Genomic DNA, 18,716 nt, shown 5'->3' with positions numbered 1-18,716 from the left:
TAATATCCACGTATTAATATACACGTTAGTCCACCTATCAATTAAGGCACTAACCAAATTCCCATTCCGACCAGTAATCCTACAAGTCCCGCAACAAATAAGTACACACAAAAGTCTAAGTCTAGGCACCTATCTCAAGTCACCTAAATCCCTTAGACCATGCTCTGATAACACTTGTAACAACCCAACCCGTATTAAAACCGGCCCATAAAAAATTTTCCTTTTAATACGCGTTAAATAATACTTTAGGTCCCATTACACTAATTTCAAAACATATTTCTTACCAAAGTAAGTTCAACGAACTTAAAACATACATCAATAATTTAAACTCCCTAATACAATGGTTCATTAATTAAATCGTAATCCGGTTGTAATCATTATGACCCGACTAGTTACGTTTTCACAAAACCGAGCATGGTGATTTGGGACTACGCTACCCAAATCCTAATCGAGTCCAAAAGCAAGATCTTCTAAAGCAACCTAGCCAAGATCTCTAATCCCCAAGCTTACCCGAGCCGCCAAGCATGCGAACCTATAAAAATATCAACAACGAGAGGGTAAGCTAACGCTTAGTGAGTGGAAATATACTACATACATATATATGCATAAAATGGACATGCCACAATAATAATCAAATAGCGCATACCGAAGCATCAAAGTATAATGCAAGCTAACAACACCAACAATATAGTAAGTTCGCAAACAACGTTGTGAACAATGCCAATAAGCTACAACCAGAAGGTTAGCTACATCACGTCAATACAACATTATACGTATACAATATATATATATATATATATATATATATATATATATATATATATATATATATATAACAACGCGTAAAACACCCAAGGTTAACCATAACGCTATGGTGCTACTGGCTCGTGGTTCACACCATACGCATTTGAGTCATACTCTTTTATAGTGCTACCGGCTCGTGGTTCACACTCGATGCTACCGGCACGTGGTTCACATCAATTATTTTATAGTGCTACCACCATGTGGTTCACACTCAATGCTACCGGCACGTGGTTCACATCAATTATTTTATAGTGCTACCGGCTCGTGGTTCACACTTGATGCTACCGACAAGTGGTTCACATCAATTATTTTATAGTGCTACCGGCTCGTGGTTCACACTTGATGCTACCAGCACGTGGTTCACATCAATTATTTTATAGTGCTACCGGCTCGTGGTTCACACTTGATGCTACCGGCTCGTGGTTCACATCCTATCACACACACACATTATGGCACTATCGGCTCGATGGTTCATACCATAACATTCACAAATAAATACGCCATATACACATACGTATAATTATTCCACTCACAATATTAACCCTTCGCCATTGGGGTTATATAATCCATATCACACGCCCATGTGATAACGTACACACAAGATGTACACCTCGTCAAAAGTGGTTAACCAAAACGCACAACCGTGCCAATTGGACCTATACACAAGTCCATCAATCCACCTATATGTGAAGTGAGCTCTATAACCGAGAACCACTTCACCCGACCCGCACCCATCCTACACATACATATGCACATAGGATATTAACACTCACCTTGTCGCCTTGAAGAAGTGCTTCCAAGTATTCCGCAACTCATCAATGGAAAGTACCACTAGTATCATCGTGTAGCTAAGAACGAGGAAAACAAACTTGTCAACTATGCCAAAGATCAAATCCCGCTTCTTCCTTTCCAAAATCCCACTTGAATCACTTAGGGTATTTGAGTTTCTTGGGAGAAAATGAAAGAAAAAGGAAAAGAAAATAAGAAATGAAATGAATGGATGAGGTTAAATCCTCAAATCTGGCTCAAACATGAAAAGACCAAATTGCCCTTGAACTTCATTTAAAATTACAAGAATCTGGTGCCAGTCCGTGCAGTATGCCGCGCCGCGGCCATAAATGTCGCGCCGCGACATTTGCCTAGTTCTGGGATCATTTTTAATCAAGCTTCTGATCTGGATTTCAGTTAAATGCCGCGCCGCGGCCTCCTTTGTCACGCCGCGACACTCAACGTGTCCTGACTCATTTTCTCGCATACAAGACTTTAACACTCGAACATGTATCGAACCCTTCATACACCTTCCGCACATACACAATACACCTATAATCATATACGGGAAAAACGGGGTGTTACAAATGACGAAGGGTTAATATAGTGAGTGGAATAATTATATGCGTAGGTATATAATGTATTTATTTGTTGTAGCGTGAGATGTGAAGTGTCAATGTGCTAAGACACCACATTTTCACGTGACGAGTGAAGTGTCGATGTTCTAAGACACCACTCAAAGTAATGTGACGGGTGAAGTGTCGATGTGTTAAGACGCCACCCGGGGTGATGTGTCGATGTGTTAAGACACCACCCGGAGTGAAGTATCGATGTGCTAAGATGCCACTCCAAGAGAATAACGGGTGAAGTGTCGATGTGTTAAGGCGCCACTCGAGGTGAAGTATCGACGTGTTAAGATGCCACCTCAAGTAAAATGAAGAGTGAAGTGTCGAAGTGTTAAGACACCACTCGGGGTGAAGTGTCGACGTGTTAAGACGCCACCCGGGGTGAAGTATCGAAGTGTTAAGATGCCACCCGTGGGGTTAGTGTACGAAGTGTTAAGTGCACTAATGGTTGTTATGAATATCGATGACTTGTTTCGCGAAGTCATTCCCTTGCAAAGATTTGGTTAACCATGGTTATTGTGTTGTAAGCGTAAGCAATTATGTTATTCGATATATATATATATATATATATATATATATATATATATATATATATATATATATATATATATATATATATATATATATATATATATATATATATATATATATATATATATATATATATATATATTGTATACATATAATGTTGTATTGTCGTGATGTAGCTAACCCTCTGGGTGTAGCTTATTGGCATTGTTCACATCGTTGTTGGTGAACTTATATTTTGTTGATGTATCTTTAGCTCGTTGCTTAGTGATCTTACGGTATGCTTAGACTAGCTGGCCTTTATGCTTGGATGCTCCGGTATGCGGTATTTGGTTTTGTGTGGCGTGTCAATTTTATGCATATATATGTATGTAGTATATTCTCACTCACTAAGCGTTAGCTTACCCTCTCGTTGTTTACCTTTTTATAGATTTGCATGGATGCGGTGGCTCGGGTAAGTGTGGGACTAGTGGACTCGCGTAGTTGCTTTAGAAGGCTTGCTTTTGGATTGATTAGGATTGGGTAGCGTATCCCCAATTGCCATGCTCGGCTTTATGTTGTGTTAAAAGTCGTGTGGTCGAAAACTTTAAATTGGTACTTAAAGGGTAATTTGGGCATATGTGGGCCCGATGTCGTAAAACCCTTTTTATTGATGGAACGTGTTAGTTTTAACTATTATAATATGTTGTGAAAACCATTTAGTCTAAATGTGTCAGGAAGTGGTCAAACATTTTCACATTTGGGACTTTTTGGGACAGCAGCCTATCCAGGCCTTTTTGCGCGCCGCGCGGGGTCATGGCGCGCCGCGCCATTTGCTGCACAAAGAATTTTTTTTTTATTTCGCGTTATTGGTTGGTTAACGGGTTGGGTTGTTACAAGTGGTATCAGAGCATGGTCTAATGGATTTAGGTGACTTGAGATAGGTGTCTAGACTTATACTTTTGTGTGTGCTAAATTTGTTGCGGGACTTGTAGGATTACGGGTTGGAATGGGTTTAGTTAGTGCCTTGTTTATAGGTTGACTAATGTTTATATTAGTAATGCGGATATTATTAATATGCTATTGTGCTATGATAATGATTCTTGTGTTATGTTTTGTTTGTGTTTGCGGTTGCATATATCATCAACCGAGGCGGTCGTTGTACTAACGAGTTGATACGGCGTGTATGCGTAATAAGGACTTGCAAATCTTATTACGGGTGCAAATCGTGTCTAATAAGTGATGTACGACGAATGTTTAGCAAGATGGGGCGGTGTTGTACGTGTGATTTTATATGTTCGTGGTCTAATCGCTTTGCATTCCTTAGAATGGCAACGGGAAATGGGATCGAGACGAACGACGTGAGTTTAACGCTAGAGTTGCGGCCGCAGTTGCGGAGCAAATGAGTGCGTCTCGAGAAGAAATGGATAGGAAGTATTCCGAACTTCAGCCGATTTGTCAGAAATGCGTAATGAGTTGCAAAATTTGCAACAAGGTTCTATGGATTTAAATACTCTCAAGACGACCTTTATGGCGAAGGCTCGTTTTTGCCCGGAGTATTTGGGGAATGATCATTTGTTGATGCAGGATTTCTATCGAACCTTGAATGATGACTTGAAGAGTAAGATTAGCAGAGTTCAGGCGAAATCGTTTACGGAGTTATTCGCCTCGGCTAGAGGTTTCGAGTCGTATTCGCGATCGAAGGTTGGTGAACCTTCAAGTGAGAGAAGGGTTGTTTCTTTTAGTGCTCCAAGTAAGAGGACTAAGAGTCCGAGTGTGAGCACGGGTGGTACACGGACGGGTATATCAGATTCTAATTCGTCTAGGTGTTACAATTGTGGCGTGAGGCGTCACAAGTCTTGGGAATGTCCGGTACCAAAGGGTGATGGCATAGTATGTTTCAATTGCCAAGAAGAAGGACATCGTAAGTCCGAATGTCCCGAGTTAGCGGGGATGGGGGCAGCAAGGAGACGTTAAGGTACGTTTTGTTTTAATAAATATGTACTTTGATTATTTATTATGTGCCGTTTGAGTTGGAGTATGTTAAATGCATCGTGTTGTGCATGTTATCGTCATGGGTGATGTTCCTAATGGAAGTACCCTATGGTGACGTTTTGATTGTTGGGCAAAGGGCGTAAGACTTGGCGTAACCAAGCATTCCTTAGTATTTGGGAAATGTTTCTACCAAGCCATGGAAATGAGTTTTGGTGTTCGAATGTTAGAGCGTGTTCGCTTTTGTGTTGAAGTTGATGAACCATGAGGTTCGACGGGTGAGATAAAACCTGAGAAATCGAGTGTTGATCTCGATGTATGTTGGTAAAGGAGTCTACGTGACGCGACATTAGGTGCCTCTTTTATACCTACTAGCGTGGTGTTCGACTCCAATTGTGTTGCGGTTACATTGTACTTAGGGTACTGTTGTTAAAGCGAAGGGGTGCTAAATACAATAATATTTTAGTCAGAAATACTATTAAATACGATACAATTTTACACAAGTTATTTATTTATTTATAGAGTGGATATACCTAAACCTTGCTACAACACTTATAGGCAGTGTACCTAATCGTACAGTAGTGTAGTTTTTAGTAAGTCCGGTTCGTCCACAGTGAACTCGCCAAGTTTAACGCTATATTTTTTAAAACTTATAATTGTAAAAATACAAAAAAATATAAATAATATTATTATTATAAAAGGGAGATTTTACCGTTTAATGACCGGTTTGTCGATTTTAAAACTTTAGTCGCAGTTAAAACCTAATGTAAAATATTAAAAATATAAAAGACTTAATTTAAAGCGTAAAGTAAATGATAATAATTAAAATGCGATAAATTAAAATGCGATAAATAAAATGACAATAAATAAAATTGCGATAATTAAAAGTGCAATTAAATATGAAATAAAGGAATTATGCTTATTTAAACTTCCGTAATCATGATGTTTGACGTGTTGATTTTAGTTTATTACCATGGGTTAATTGTCCTTTGTCCTGGATTATTCAATCTGTCCATCTGGTTTTTGTCCATAACAGTCCATCAGTCATAAATATAAAGTGCGAGTGTCCTCGTCAAATTATCCTTATATCCGAAGTCAAATATTCCAACTAACTGGGGACTTAAACTATAATTACACCAAGTGTCCTTGTATATAATTCACCCCTGTTTGAATAAGTCCGTAGACTATTAATCCATTCCCGTGTCCGGTTAAATGAACGATTATTAATACTTATAAATATCCAGCCCATCGTGTCCGATCGAGTGTATATGGTTATTTATAGGTACGTTCAATTGTAAATCTTTATATTAAATTAACAAACTATCATTTAATTAAACAAATATAAAGCCCATTAATAGCCCATAGTCTAATTTCCACAAGTGTCGTTCTTTTGTTCAAACCCCAATTATAGTACAAAGCCCAATTACCCAATTTTAATATTTTACCCCAACATCATGATTACTTTGGCTTAAATAAGCATAATAATAACTTAGCTATGAGACATTAATTTAAAAAGGTTGAACATAACTTACAATGATTAATAATAGCGTATCGTTACACGGACAGAATTTCGACTTACACCCTTACAACATTCGCTAACATACCCTTATTATTAGAATTTAAAATTAAAATTAAGATTATAATATATATATATATATATATATACGTGAGATAGAGAGAATGAATTAGAAAAGGTGTATCGAATTCAGCAAAATGCGTTGCCTTTTATAGGCCCCATCTGGATACAGTGCACTCCGCGAGTGCGGTTTTTCTTGCCTTCGAAGCTCCGCGAGTGCGGAGCTGTGGATTCCAGCTCACACTTTGGATCCTAGCTTTGCCGATGGTTTTTAAAATTTAAATATAATATATATATAATTTTAAGAATTATTTATATATTATATTATATTTATTTGCATAGACTTGTAATTTTCGACCCGTTGCGTCATGCGTTGAAAGTTGACTTAGGTCCCGGTTCCGGATTTTCGAACGTCCTTGTGTACTATTTAATATCTTGTACTTTGCATTTTGCGTCTTGTACTCTTGCAATTTTGAGACGTTCCTCATCAATAATTTGAACCACTTTGATTGTACTTTGTACTTTTTAGCTTTTTGGTCTTTTGCGTTTTCAAATCGTCGAATCTGTCTTTTGTCTTCACCTTTTATTATTTAAACGAATATTACTTGTAAATAGAACAATTGTAACTAAAAGCTTGTCTTTCTTGAGGGATAATGCTATGAAATATATGTTCGTTTTTAGCATTATCAAATATTCCCACACTTGAGCGTTGCTTGTCCTCAAGCAATATAGTCTTGAAATAAAAATACTAGAATCACTTCTATATTCTTCACACTTTGTACATCAGTGAATTCTATACGGCAGTATGAACAATGTAGTAACGTTGTGGTTTACAATCCCATATGACTATCAAAATTTAGATCCTTAAGGAAATTGGATCTTTATGAAAACATTTAATCTTTTGAAAATTCAATCTAATTTTTACCCTAGATAATTTTTCCGGAATAACCCTTCACCTGTGTTTGCAAAATGTTTTTGTGGGTTTGGTGGGTTTTAGATTTGAAAATTTTAGCTCAAAACTACACCTACTTGCTAACCTTGTATTGGGAAAGCAACACGTCCAGTATACTTGCTCCGTATATTACCTATCGGTAAACTACCGTCCTGTTGTAAAGGAAAGCGTGGAACAAGCAACTGTTAAGGCAATGTCCCCTGACATGCTTTTAATTATGGTCTATAACGTGTTGGATGCAATTACTATCCTTTGTAGGAGCAATAGTAAAGCTCACCCTATAGTTTTTCGGTCTGGCACAAGGTCCTGTCTTCGACCATGCTATGCAACCACCGTTCTTACGGTTGACTCCCGATTTGGTTCAGGTGACCTAATGAATTTCAGGTGAATTCCTAGGATTTTACGTTCAATGGTAATGAACGCATTAAAAATGGGTTTTCAGAAACAAATCGGTTTGTAATTTTGATCAAAATATTTTCTCGTTCAAGCTCGAGTTTAGATATCATCGAATTCCATGAGTTTGAATTCTCAATCTTTAAAGTCAATCTCTAGGATTGAGTAATATCAGTCTTAAAAGCTGATTTTTGATCTTTAAGGAGATTATCCTTTCTGGGGGTCTGATTCATTAGTCTTATCAAGCTAATTTGCACGGCGCCCTCCCCATTTTACGAGAAAGATCCTCTCATGGTTAGGATAAGTCTGACCACTTGGCGACCCTGTTTGATGCTGAGGTCCGTGGATTTCCAGCTGATTTTCGAGAAAACTTTTCAAGGTTTTTCGTAGACTCTACAACTGGTCTGGACGACAACTTCTTGACCTAAATCAAGAAGCGCGTGTCTTTTTCGGAAGACTTTACTTCCTTTTAATGATGGAATTAATTCATCATGTAGATCCATCTATTCTTTAAAAAGTATTACAATAAATCGGGTAAAATGGTTAATTTTGTCCAAAACAAAAGTATCTTTGTACAAAATATGTGATATGTGTTTTAAAGAACTTGGTAAATTTTTCAAACACTTAGCTTTTATTTTCCTTTATTTGTCTTTTTATTGTCCTCTATTCCATTTTAAATGAATTCTAACATTTTGGGTTGTTTCTCAATTAATGTCCTTTCCGAGGTAACAATAATTTCGGTGTTAACACCTAGTTTTATCGTTCATAAATATGTATAAACATGATTTTGAATTCATTTATTTGAAAATTTTGAAAAATTTTACTAGAATTGGGTAGTCAGCATATAAGACTAGGGCTGTTCTTTATTATCAGAGAGCACTAGATTCTAATACAACTACTGTGTTACTAGTATTTTTAATGGTAACCAAGTGTAAAAGTCAAAAATTTTAAAAATCCGAAAGAATTTAACCCCTTCCCACACTTAAGATCTTGCAATGCCCTCATTTGCAAGAAATCAGTAACAATTTAAATTATTGAGGGTGATTAGCGTAGAAAAAATGATTAAATTTTACCAAAGTTTCCAAACATATTGGCGTTTGTTTGTTGAATGATAAATGGTGCACATCATTTGTTCATTCCTTCTTGTTGTTACATCACATTCGTTTTTCGTTTTGTCGTCAAAATCAGTAGCTTTTGCTGAACTTAATGACAGTCTTTGAAAATGCGCTGTTTTACCCTGTTTTGTACATGAGATAAACTACAAACATATATATACATATTTTTGAAGTTGGGTATATCACCCCACATTCAAAAATTATTAAAAATCTAATAAGAAAAGTTAGAAAATTATAAAAACTATTAAAGTATCAAAAGAAATATTAAAAGTATAAAATTACAAGTTACCAAATAAATAAAAATAAGCATAAAGAAAATCAGGGTTGATAAGGATTGTGCCAGTAAGGATTCCATTCATAGCCGTATATACTGTAGAATGCTTGAGCTGGGTCATATGTAGGGTATGGTGGTCGGGTCTGTATAGTCCAGGGAGGAAATACGGGCATTGGAGTAGCAATGTAGTTTGCATTTATGTGTGCACGATGACTTATAATTTGGCTTTGATGATACTGCCAATCTTGAAATGCTCGTTGTCTAGCCATTTCATACTCATGATGAGCCATAAAAAGTTGCATTTCTATCATCTCATTCCCCCCTCCCGCGTTACCTTGCTGCTGATCTCTTTCGACCTGTGGATGCGAGCCATCATATGGTGCTGCAGCGTTATGTCGTTTCTTTAAAACCTTAGCACCATGATATACTTTCAAACCAATTGGATCACGGGGTTCTGGTGCTGCAATTATTAATCTCCCCCGACTTCTATCGACACCGAGATACTCAGCAATTAAAGTAACAAAGATACCACCTCTGATTATACCATTAGGCCGTATACTCTTAACTATAGCTGATAAATAATAACCCACATAATAAGGTATACTCACAGTGCTCTGTGGGTCTTAAATAAACATGAGATAAAATAAATCATTCTCATTTACTTTCTCTTTGTTCTTACCTCGCTGTGTAATCGAGTTTGCTAAGAACCTATGGATTACTCTTAGCTCAGCTCTATCAATATCAGTATAAGAGTTATTCCCCCCATGAAATCGGTTATGTGTAGTCATTCTACTCCATACACCATTCGTATCAAAATTCTCATCAACCCTCCTACCCTCAACTATCAACCTTTGACAATCAGCAGATGCTAGTTCCTCAGGCGTATATATACACAAAGCCTGAGCCATGTCTAGTAGAGACATATGGCGCATTACACCTCCTAATAAAAATCTAATAAAACTACGATCGATTAAGGTAGATACCTGATCATTTATTTCAACACTACATAATAATTCCACACACCATTCTCTATATACACGCCTACGTATATTAAACAAACGTTCCCAATCAGTAAAAGTAGAATTACCATACCTTTGTGTAAGTAATTCTCTGATTGGACCGGCCAATCCGACTGTTTCTAACGGTTCCCAATCTATTACTCTAGGTACTTCAACAACATTAGACTGAAGTGTGTGCAAGTTCCTCTGGTATTTTGGATAATCTATCCAATGTCGATCAAACCATAAATTAGGATGTAAATCTGACAATTCTATATTTGAATATGAAATGAATTGATGCGGTAAATCTTGTCTATATTGGTCATTAATCTCCTGTTATTCTGCATTCTCAGGAGGAGCATTGTGAGCCTGAGATGCAGATGAAGATTCTCCTCTTTCAGTCTGCAAAACACATCAAACACAATTTTTGTGCATCCAAATATGCATTAGTGTTAGCAAAATCAAAACAATTACAATGACATGTTTAAACTATATTAAACTTTATACACATTTTCATAATACTAACAATTCTATATTTTTACAAATAAACTTATATGAAAATATATACAATATTCCAAATCATTTAACTTCTAAAATATGTCAAAAATAATCATTATAGCAATTAAACAGGATCCACATGGCATTCATATGAATTAGATCAAGTTCATGTATTTTTTTATTCAAAAAGTCTACTTTAATACTTGAAAATCATGTTTAGGATCAAATTTTTGATCATTTAGCAACCTAAACATGTTACACTACTCAATTTAGTATAAACTAACAACAAGATTCGGCCATAACCCGTTTATATCAAAAAGCTCTAAATTTTGCTCAAGAACACAAACCCTAGATTACTCAAAATTTGAAGTTTAAGGCTTCTAATCATGTTAAATAGCATCAATCTAGGTTATACAAGCATAATATACAATCAATTTAAGCATAATTACACTAGAAATCATTAAAATCAAATATGGTATATATTTGTTCAAGAACACTAATAATCCGAATTAAAGGGTGTTTAGATGTAGAAATTACCGATTTTCTTGAGTAACTTCTTGGTAGCATCCTTCTCAACATGATTTTAGCAAAAAATTTGATGTTTAACGGTGAAAAATCGCGAATTTGAGAGTGGTTTTGTGGGTTTTTTCGCAGAAAAATAAAAAAAAAATGGCTGTGGGTGTGTGGAAACTGGTCTGTCGACCAGTTTATCTGGTCTGGGATTCCAGACCTCTGCGAGTGCGGATGTAACCCACAAAGTACCGCGAGTGCTGAATTTTCCCTTTTTTTTTTATAAAACCTTTATTAATAAAACAATTACTTGATTAATTTAAACTTTTGTTTTCCTTTTTATTTAGGACGAGGTTGTTTCGGTACGTTGACCTAGTCCGTCCCTCGACAAAATTTTTAAAAATTCGTCATTTTAAAGCGTTGTTTTAAAAGCAAAGATTTTTGGTTTTTTTTTTATGTTTTTGGCATACTTTAAATCAATAAGATTAAAAATAATGATAATAAAATTTCTCGTCCCTCCCTTGGGTAGAGCAATTTCGGTTCAACGACCTAGTTTTCAACTCACGATGAATTTTAAATATCAAATTTTTAACTTAACAAAATAAAGTAAATTTTTTTGTTTTTAAATTCACACCAAACTTAAATTTAAAATGCATAAAATTAAAAATTCATATTATTAAAATTTTTATACATACAAACTTATTAAAAATATTAATTTTTCAAATATTTACAAACTTAAATATATTGATTTTAAAAAGTTTACAATAATAATTTAATATTAATTTTAAAAACAAAGTAAAAATAAAATTAAAAATCTTTTTGGTCTTTTATCCCACTTTAATCAATCAAATATTGTCAAAAATACATGCCCCTCTTTTCGGTAAAGTAATTTCGGCTCAACGACCTAGTTTTACTCCTGACGAATTTCTGAAATATTTTGGGTTGATTGATTAAAGATATTTATGCCTTAAGAATAAACGGTAAATTTCGCAGTGATGTAATAAATTTTTGTATGATATCAATAATTTCGGTCGCAAAACCTAATTTTATTGAATACCAATTTAATACTTTATAGCGAACGATTTAGCGTTTATTATCAAAAGGTTAAAAGCAATAAAATAAAAATAAAAACTGTACATACTTACCAGTGAGATAGAATTCTCAGTGACCTGCTTTAGCCCACTCATAAGATAGTCGGACTAATTGGTTTTCCATAGCTACATAGGCATAACCTCGAGCATTCAACGATTTTTCTTCGAAACATATGAACGGTCCTTCTCTGCATAAAGTAACGAACTCGGTATTGGAATATGTTTGATTCGTCGAGCATTTTCCTTCGTGTGACCATTTTCCGCATTTGTGACATCTTTCAAGGTGTCGTGCTCTTCTTTTCGCTGCGGATTTTGATTTTTCTTTACCAAAATGTAACTTATTATGATCGTTCCTGAGTTCTTTTCTTACTCCGTCCAATTTGGCTCTTATTACTGATACCAGGTCACTCGGGAGTGTGTCATTATTATGTTTAGTGATCAAAGCGTGTAGCATTAGACCATAGTTTAGTTCACAGGAATTCTTCATCTCGTAAAACCTAAAAAAATAAAAATTCAGAATGGGGGGAGAAGACTAGTTCTTTAGGGTCTGCTAGGGAAAGACCATTCGGATTCCATTCTCGGAAACTACACGAAAACAGAATTTCTAACTCTAACAGAAATATATATTTTCCTTAAAAGACTTGATTCTCCCCACACTTAGTTAGCTGTGGTGTCAAAATTGTGATTAACTTCATCTTCAACTTCCATTGGATTATCTATGTAATGTTTAACTCTGTGACCATTAACCTTAAATTCAATTCCATTTGAATTTATTAATTCTACTGTTCCGTACGGGAAAACTCTTTTGACTATGAATGGTCCAGACCATCTTGATTTCAATTTTACAGGAAATAGCTTGAATCGTGAATTGAAAAGAAGAACTATGTCTCCTTCTTTAAATTCTTTTGAACTTCTGATTCTTTTATCATGCCATTTCTTCGTTCTTTCTTTATAGATTAACGAATTTTTGTATGCTTCATGTCTTAATTCTTCTAATTCGTTTAGTTGACTTACTCGTAGATGTCCTGCTTCATGTAAATCAAGATTACATGTTTTCAAAGCCCAAAATGCTTTGTGTTAAATTTCTACTGGAAGATGACATGCTTTTCCGTAAACGAGTCTAAAAGGTGTGGTTCCAATTGGAGTTTTGTAGGCTGTTCTAAAAGCCCAGAGTGCATCCTCCAATTTCATGGACCATTCCTTCGGATTTGATCTGACGGTTTTCTCTAGAATACGTTTTAGAGCTCGGTTGGTATTTTCAACTTGTCCACTTGTTTGTGGATGATAAGCGGTTGAGATTTTATGAGTTACTCCATATCTTTTGAGAACTTTCTCAAGTTGATTATTACAAAAATGAGTACCCCGATCACTTATTAAAGCTTTCGGTGTTCCAAACCTTGCAAAAAGACGTTTTAAAAAGTTGACTACAACTCGTGCATCGTTAGTTGGGAGAGCTTGTGCTTCCGCCCATTTAGATACATAATCAATGGCAACGAGAATGTAGAGATTATTATGAGATTTTGGAAATTGACCCATAAAGTCAATACCCCAAACGTCAAATACTTCACATACTTGAATGACATTTTGTGGCATTTCATCACGTTGACTTATTTTTTCGGCCCTTTGACAAGCATCACAGGATTTGCAAAGAAGGTGTGCGTCTTTGAAAATTGTAGGCCAATAGAATCCAGCATCGTAAACTTTTCTTGCTGTAAGTTGAGGCCCATAATGCCCTCCTGTTGGTCCTGTGTGACAATGGTTTAATATTTGACTAGCTTCATCCCCGAATACACATCGGCATATTGTTCCATCGGGACAACTTTTAAACAAATGTGAATCTTCCCAGAAATAGTGTTTTATATCACTAAAGAATTTTTTTCGTTTTTGGTACGACAACCCTTTTTCAAGGAATCCACATACTAAATAGTTTGCATAGTCTGCAAACCATGGAATTTCATTATAATCTATCTTCAATAGATATTCATCAGGAAAGTTATCTTGTATGGCCGATTCATTTAGAACTTCTAATTAGGGATTTTCAAGACGAGAAAGATGATCAGCGGTGAGATTTTCTGCTCCCTTTTTATCTCGGATTTCAATATCGAACTCTTGTAAGAGTAAGATCCAACGAATTAATCGTGGTTTAGCATCTTGTTTTGAAAATAAGTATCTAAGAGCAGAATGGTCGGTATAAACCACCGTTTTAGCTAGAACGAGATATGAACGAAATTTGTCAAAAACAAAGACAATAGCAAGGAGTTCTTTTTCAGTAGTTGTGTAATTCATTTATGCTCCTTGTAATGTCTTACTAGCATAATAAATAGGTTGAAATCGTTTTTCAATCCTTTGTCCTAAAACGGCTTCCATTGCAAAATTACTTGCATCGCACATAAGTTCAAACGGTAGATTCCAATTTGGAGTTATCATGATCGGTGCATTAGTGAGTTTTTCTTTAAGAATATTAAAAGATTTGATACATTCATCCAAAAAGATGAATGGAGCATCCTTTTCTAGGAGTTTATTCATAGGAGTGGCAATTTTAGAAAAATATTTTATGAAACGTCGGTAAAAACCGGCATGACCTAGAAAACTCATAACTCCTCTAACATTGGTGGGATGTGTAAGTTTAGCAATTACATCTACTTTAGCTCTATCCACTTCAATTCCTTCCTTTGAAATTTTATGACCACGAACGATGCCTTCTTTAACCATGAAATGGCATTTCTCCCAATTAAGAACTAGATTTGATTGTTCGCATCTAATAAGCATTCGTTCAAGATTAACTAGACATGTTTCAAAAGTATCACCAAAGACTGAAAAGTCATCCATGAAAACTTCCATGCATTCTTCTATCATGTCATGAAAAATCGCCATAATGCACCTTTGAAAGGTTGCAGGGGCGTTGCAAAGTCCAAATGGCATGCGTTTGTAAGCAAAAGTACCATAAGGGCACGTGAATGTGGTTTTCTCTTGGTCCTCGGGTGCTATTGAAATTTGAAAATATCCGGAAAAACCATCAAGAAAACAATAGTAACTATTTCCGGCTAATCTTTCCAACATTTGATCAATAAAAGGTAAGGGAAAGTGATCTTTTCTGTTGGCGTCATTTAATTTTATATAATCAATACAAACACGCCATCCTGTTACAGTCCTAGTAGGAATAAGCTCATTTTTCTCATTTGTGATGACAATCATGCCACCCTTCTTAGGTACGCATTGAACTGGGATTACCCATGGACTATCAGAGATTGGATAAATTAAACCTGCATCTAGCAGTTTAATAATTTCTTTTTTAACAACATCTTGCATATTAGGATTTAGTCTTCGTTGGCGTTGCACATACATTTTATGACCTTCTTCCATAAAGATTTTATGTGTGCAATACGAAGGACTTATTCCTTTAATGTCATGAATTTTCCATGCAATAGCTGGTTTATGAGCTTTTAGCACAGTAATGAGTTGAGATTTTTCATTTTCAGTAAGAGAAGACGATATTATTACAGGTAATTCAGATTCACCATGTAAATAAGCATATTCCAAATGGTTTGGAATTGGCTTTAATTCTAATGTCGGTGGTTCTTCTATCGATGATTTATATCGATATCTGTCTTCTTCTTTTAGCATTTGAATTTTTTCTGTTATTGGTTCATATCCATTAGCCATAAGTGTAGCTAACATTTCAGTTTCATCAATTGGTTCAGTTCCTTCTCCTAAAGAACATTCTCCTGTTCTTTGTAATTCTGGAAATTCTTCTAACAATTCTGCATGTGAATCTATAGTTTGAATATAATAATATGTATCATCTGCAGATTGCGGTTGTTGCATGGCTCTATCAACAGAAAAGGTAACACTCTCGTCCTCTATACTTAGGGTCAGTTTCTTACCAAACACGTCTATTATTGCTTTAGCCGTGTTTAAGAATGGTCTTCCTAATATGAGAGGAACTCGAGAATCTTCTTCCATATCCAGAATAACAAAATCTACTGGAAATACTAAAGTACCAACTTTAACTAGCATGTTCTTCATTATCCCTCTAGGATGTTTTACTGATCGATCGGCTAGTTGTATGCTTATTCGTGTTGGTTTCAATTCTCCAAGGTCTAGTTTAGCGTATAGTGAATATGGCATTAAATTTATACTAGCACCTAAGTCTGCCAATGCTTCTATTGAACTAAGACTACCCAGAAAACATGAAATTGTGAAACTTCCTGGATCTGATAATTTTTCTGGTATCTTATTCAACAGCACTGCAGAACAATTTGCATTCATAGTAACAGCCGAGAGTTCTTCCATTTTCTTTCTATTTGTGATTAGATCTTCCAAGAATTTAGCATATCTAGGCATTCCTGAAATCACATCAATGAAAGGAAGATTTACATTTATCTGTTTAAACATATCCAAAAATTTGTATTGCTCGGCTTCAAGTCTCTCTTTTCTCATTTTAATAGGGTAAGGAAGTGGTGGTTGGTATGGTTTAACATAAGATTTAGCCTTAATTGTGTTATCTTCATTAACCTTTTCAACTACCGGTTCTATTTCCTTATCTTGCTCAGGTTGTGGTTCTTGTGGATTAGGAATAGCTTCATCAGAAATTACAGGCATTTCAGGTGGTTTAAGTGTAATACCACTTCTTGTGGTAATGGCTTTAGCTGTTTCATTCCGGGGGTTAGCATTTGTATCACTAGGTAGACTTCCCAGTTTTCTTTCACCTATTAACCTTGCTAGGTTACTTACTTCTTGTTCCAAATTTTGAATAGAAGCTTGTTGATTTCTAAATGCTTGAGCATTTTGTTCATTGGTTTGTTTCTGAGATGTGAAAAATTGAGTTTGAGATTCAACTAAATTCGACATCATGTCTTCTAAATTTGGCTTTTTATCATCGGTTTGTGGTGGTTTATTTTGAAAAATAGGTCTTTGCTGGTTGTAAGTATTATTGGATACTTGCTGATTGCTGGGACCTTGTTGGTTGTTGTATGAAATATTTCGGTTATAATTCTGATTTTGATTGTAGATTGGTCTTGGCGGTTGATAATTATTCTGATAATTATTTCCAGGCCTTTGGTTTATGTATGAAACATTCTCTCTTTGTTCCATTGTTAGTTCAATACTGCGACAATATTTTGTCAAATGTGGTCCTCCACACTGCTCACAACTAATTCTTATTGAGTGAATATCTTTAGTCATCTTTTCCATTCGTCTCTCGACAGCATCTATCTTTGCGGAAATGGAATCGAAGTCATGGCTAGAATCAGCTCTAGCTGCTTTAGATGATCTAATGATATCTTTTTCTTGGTACCACTCATGTGAGTGGAAAGCAGTGTTATCAATAATTTTGTAAGCATCAGTTGCGGTTTTCTTCATAATAGAACCACCAGCTGCTATATCTATATCTTTCCTTGTAGTGATGTCGCATCCTTGGTAGAATATTTGTACTATTTGACAGGTGTCTAAACCATGTTGCGGACATCCTCTCAATAACTTTCCAAATCTTGTCCATGCTTCATATAGAGTTTCATTTGGCTTTTGTGTGAACGTAACAATTTCTCCTTGAAGTCTCACGGCTTTAGATGCCGGAAAGAATTGTTTAAGAAACTTTTCAACTAAAACATCCCATGTATCAATCGCCCCTTCAGGTAATGATTCTAACCAATCTTTGGCTTCTCCCTTTAAAGTCCAGGGAAATAACATGAGATATATCTGTTCATCCTCCACTTCTCTGATTTTAAATAAAGTACAGATCCTATTAAATGTACGAAGATGTTCATTTGGATCTTCCTTCGGTGCACCACTAAATTGGTATTGATTAGTTACCATGTGTAGAATTTGTCCTTTGATTTCATAATCTGGCGCATTAATGTCAGGTTGAGTAATTGCGTGACTTTGGCCAGTGCGTTTAGCTCGCATTCGGTCTTCCATACTTAGAGGTTCCAGATTCTCCATGATTGAATTTGTTGAATCTGAATCACTAGAGGATTCTGATTTAATGGGTTGTTCCTCGACAATCTCTGTTTGAATGATTGGTGGTTCCGGAGGAAAGATTAGTGGTTCAGGATATCTGAATTGTCACTGAATATCCTCCGGATTCTCAATTGTGAGGTCGGGTTCAAAAAATGGATTATCGAAAATTTGAATTGGAGTACTTGGTCGACTGGATGACGATTCTAAAGAAAAATCAACGGTGACAATATTTACTAGATGTCTTGATCTGGTTACAGGTGGTGAACGTATAAAAGGTGGTGAACGTTTTGCTCGGTGCATTCACTGAATATCCTATTAGTTTTTTAAAAAGAAAGAAAAATTATATAAGTTATCCAATTAATAGACTTTTCTGCTTTTGCCCACATTTCGAATAGCCAATAGATGTAGCAGGGAGCCAGAACCCTTTAAATCGGAAGCTCACAACTCAACCACTAACAAATCCCACTATTACTACGAACCAGAAAATTTTGGATGTCTATCAATTTAACCACTTAAAATAATTTTTCGTTGAAATTTAAAGAAATTTTAGAGAAGAAATAGAAAATTCTATGTCCTAAAAACTAGAGTGGCAAAAAATAAGAAAGAAAAAGAGCACGTCGAAAAACGTCGAAAAATAAAAGGTCAAAAAATAAA

At 35.5% G+C, this 18,716-nt stretch overlaps 1 non-coding gene across 1 annotated transcript; it reads left to right on the top strand.

The window, feature by feature from the left end:
* Positions 1 to 17,553: 17,553 nt before the first annotated feature.
* LOC139887227 (small nucleolar RNA R71) lies at positions 17,554 to 17,660 on the top strand. The gene has a single exon (XR_011773066.1). It is a non-coding gene; the product is annotated as a small nucleolar RNA R71 (small nucleolar RNA).
* The last annotated feature ends 1,056 nt before the right edge of the window (positions 17,661 to 18,716 follow it).

The sequence above is a fragment of the Rutidosis leptorrhynchoides genome, chromosome 1 (genome assembly GCF_046630445.1).
Source record: "Rutidosis leptorrhynchoides isolate AG116_Rl617_1_P2 chromosome 1, CSIRO_AGI_Rlap_v1, whole genome shotgun sequence".
NCBI classification, from domain to species: Eukaryota; Viridiplantae; Streptophyta; class Magnoliopsida; order Asterales; family Asteraceae; genus Rutidosis; species Rutidosis leptorrhynchoides.
The sequence above is the reverse complement of the archived record's forward strand: the minus strand, read 5'-3'. Positions and strand labels throughout refer to the sequence as shown.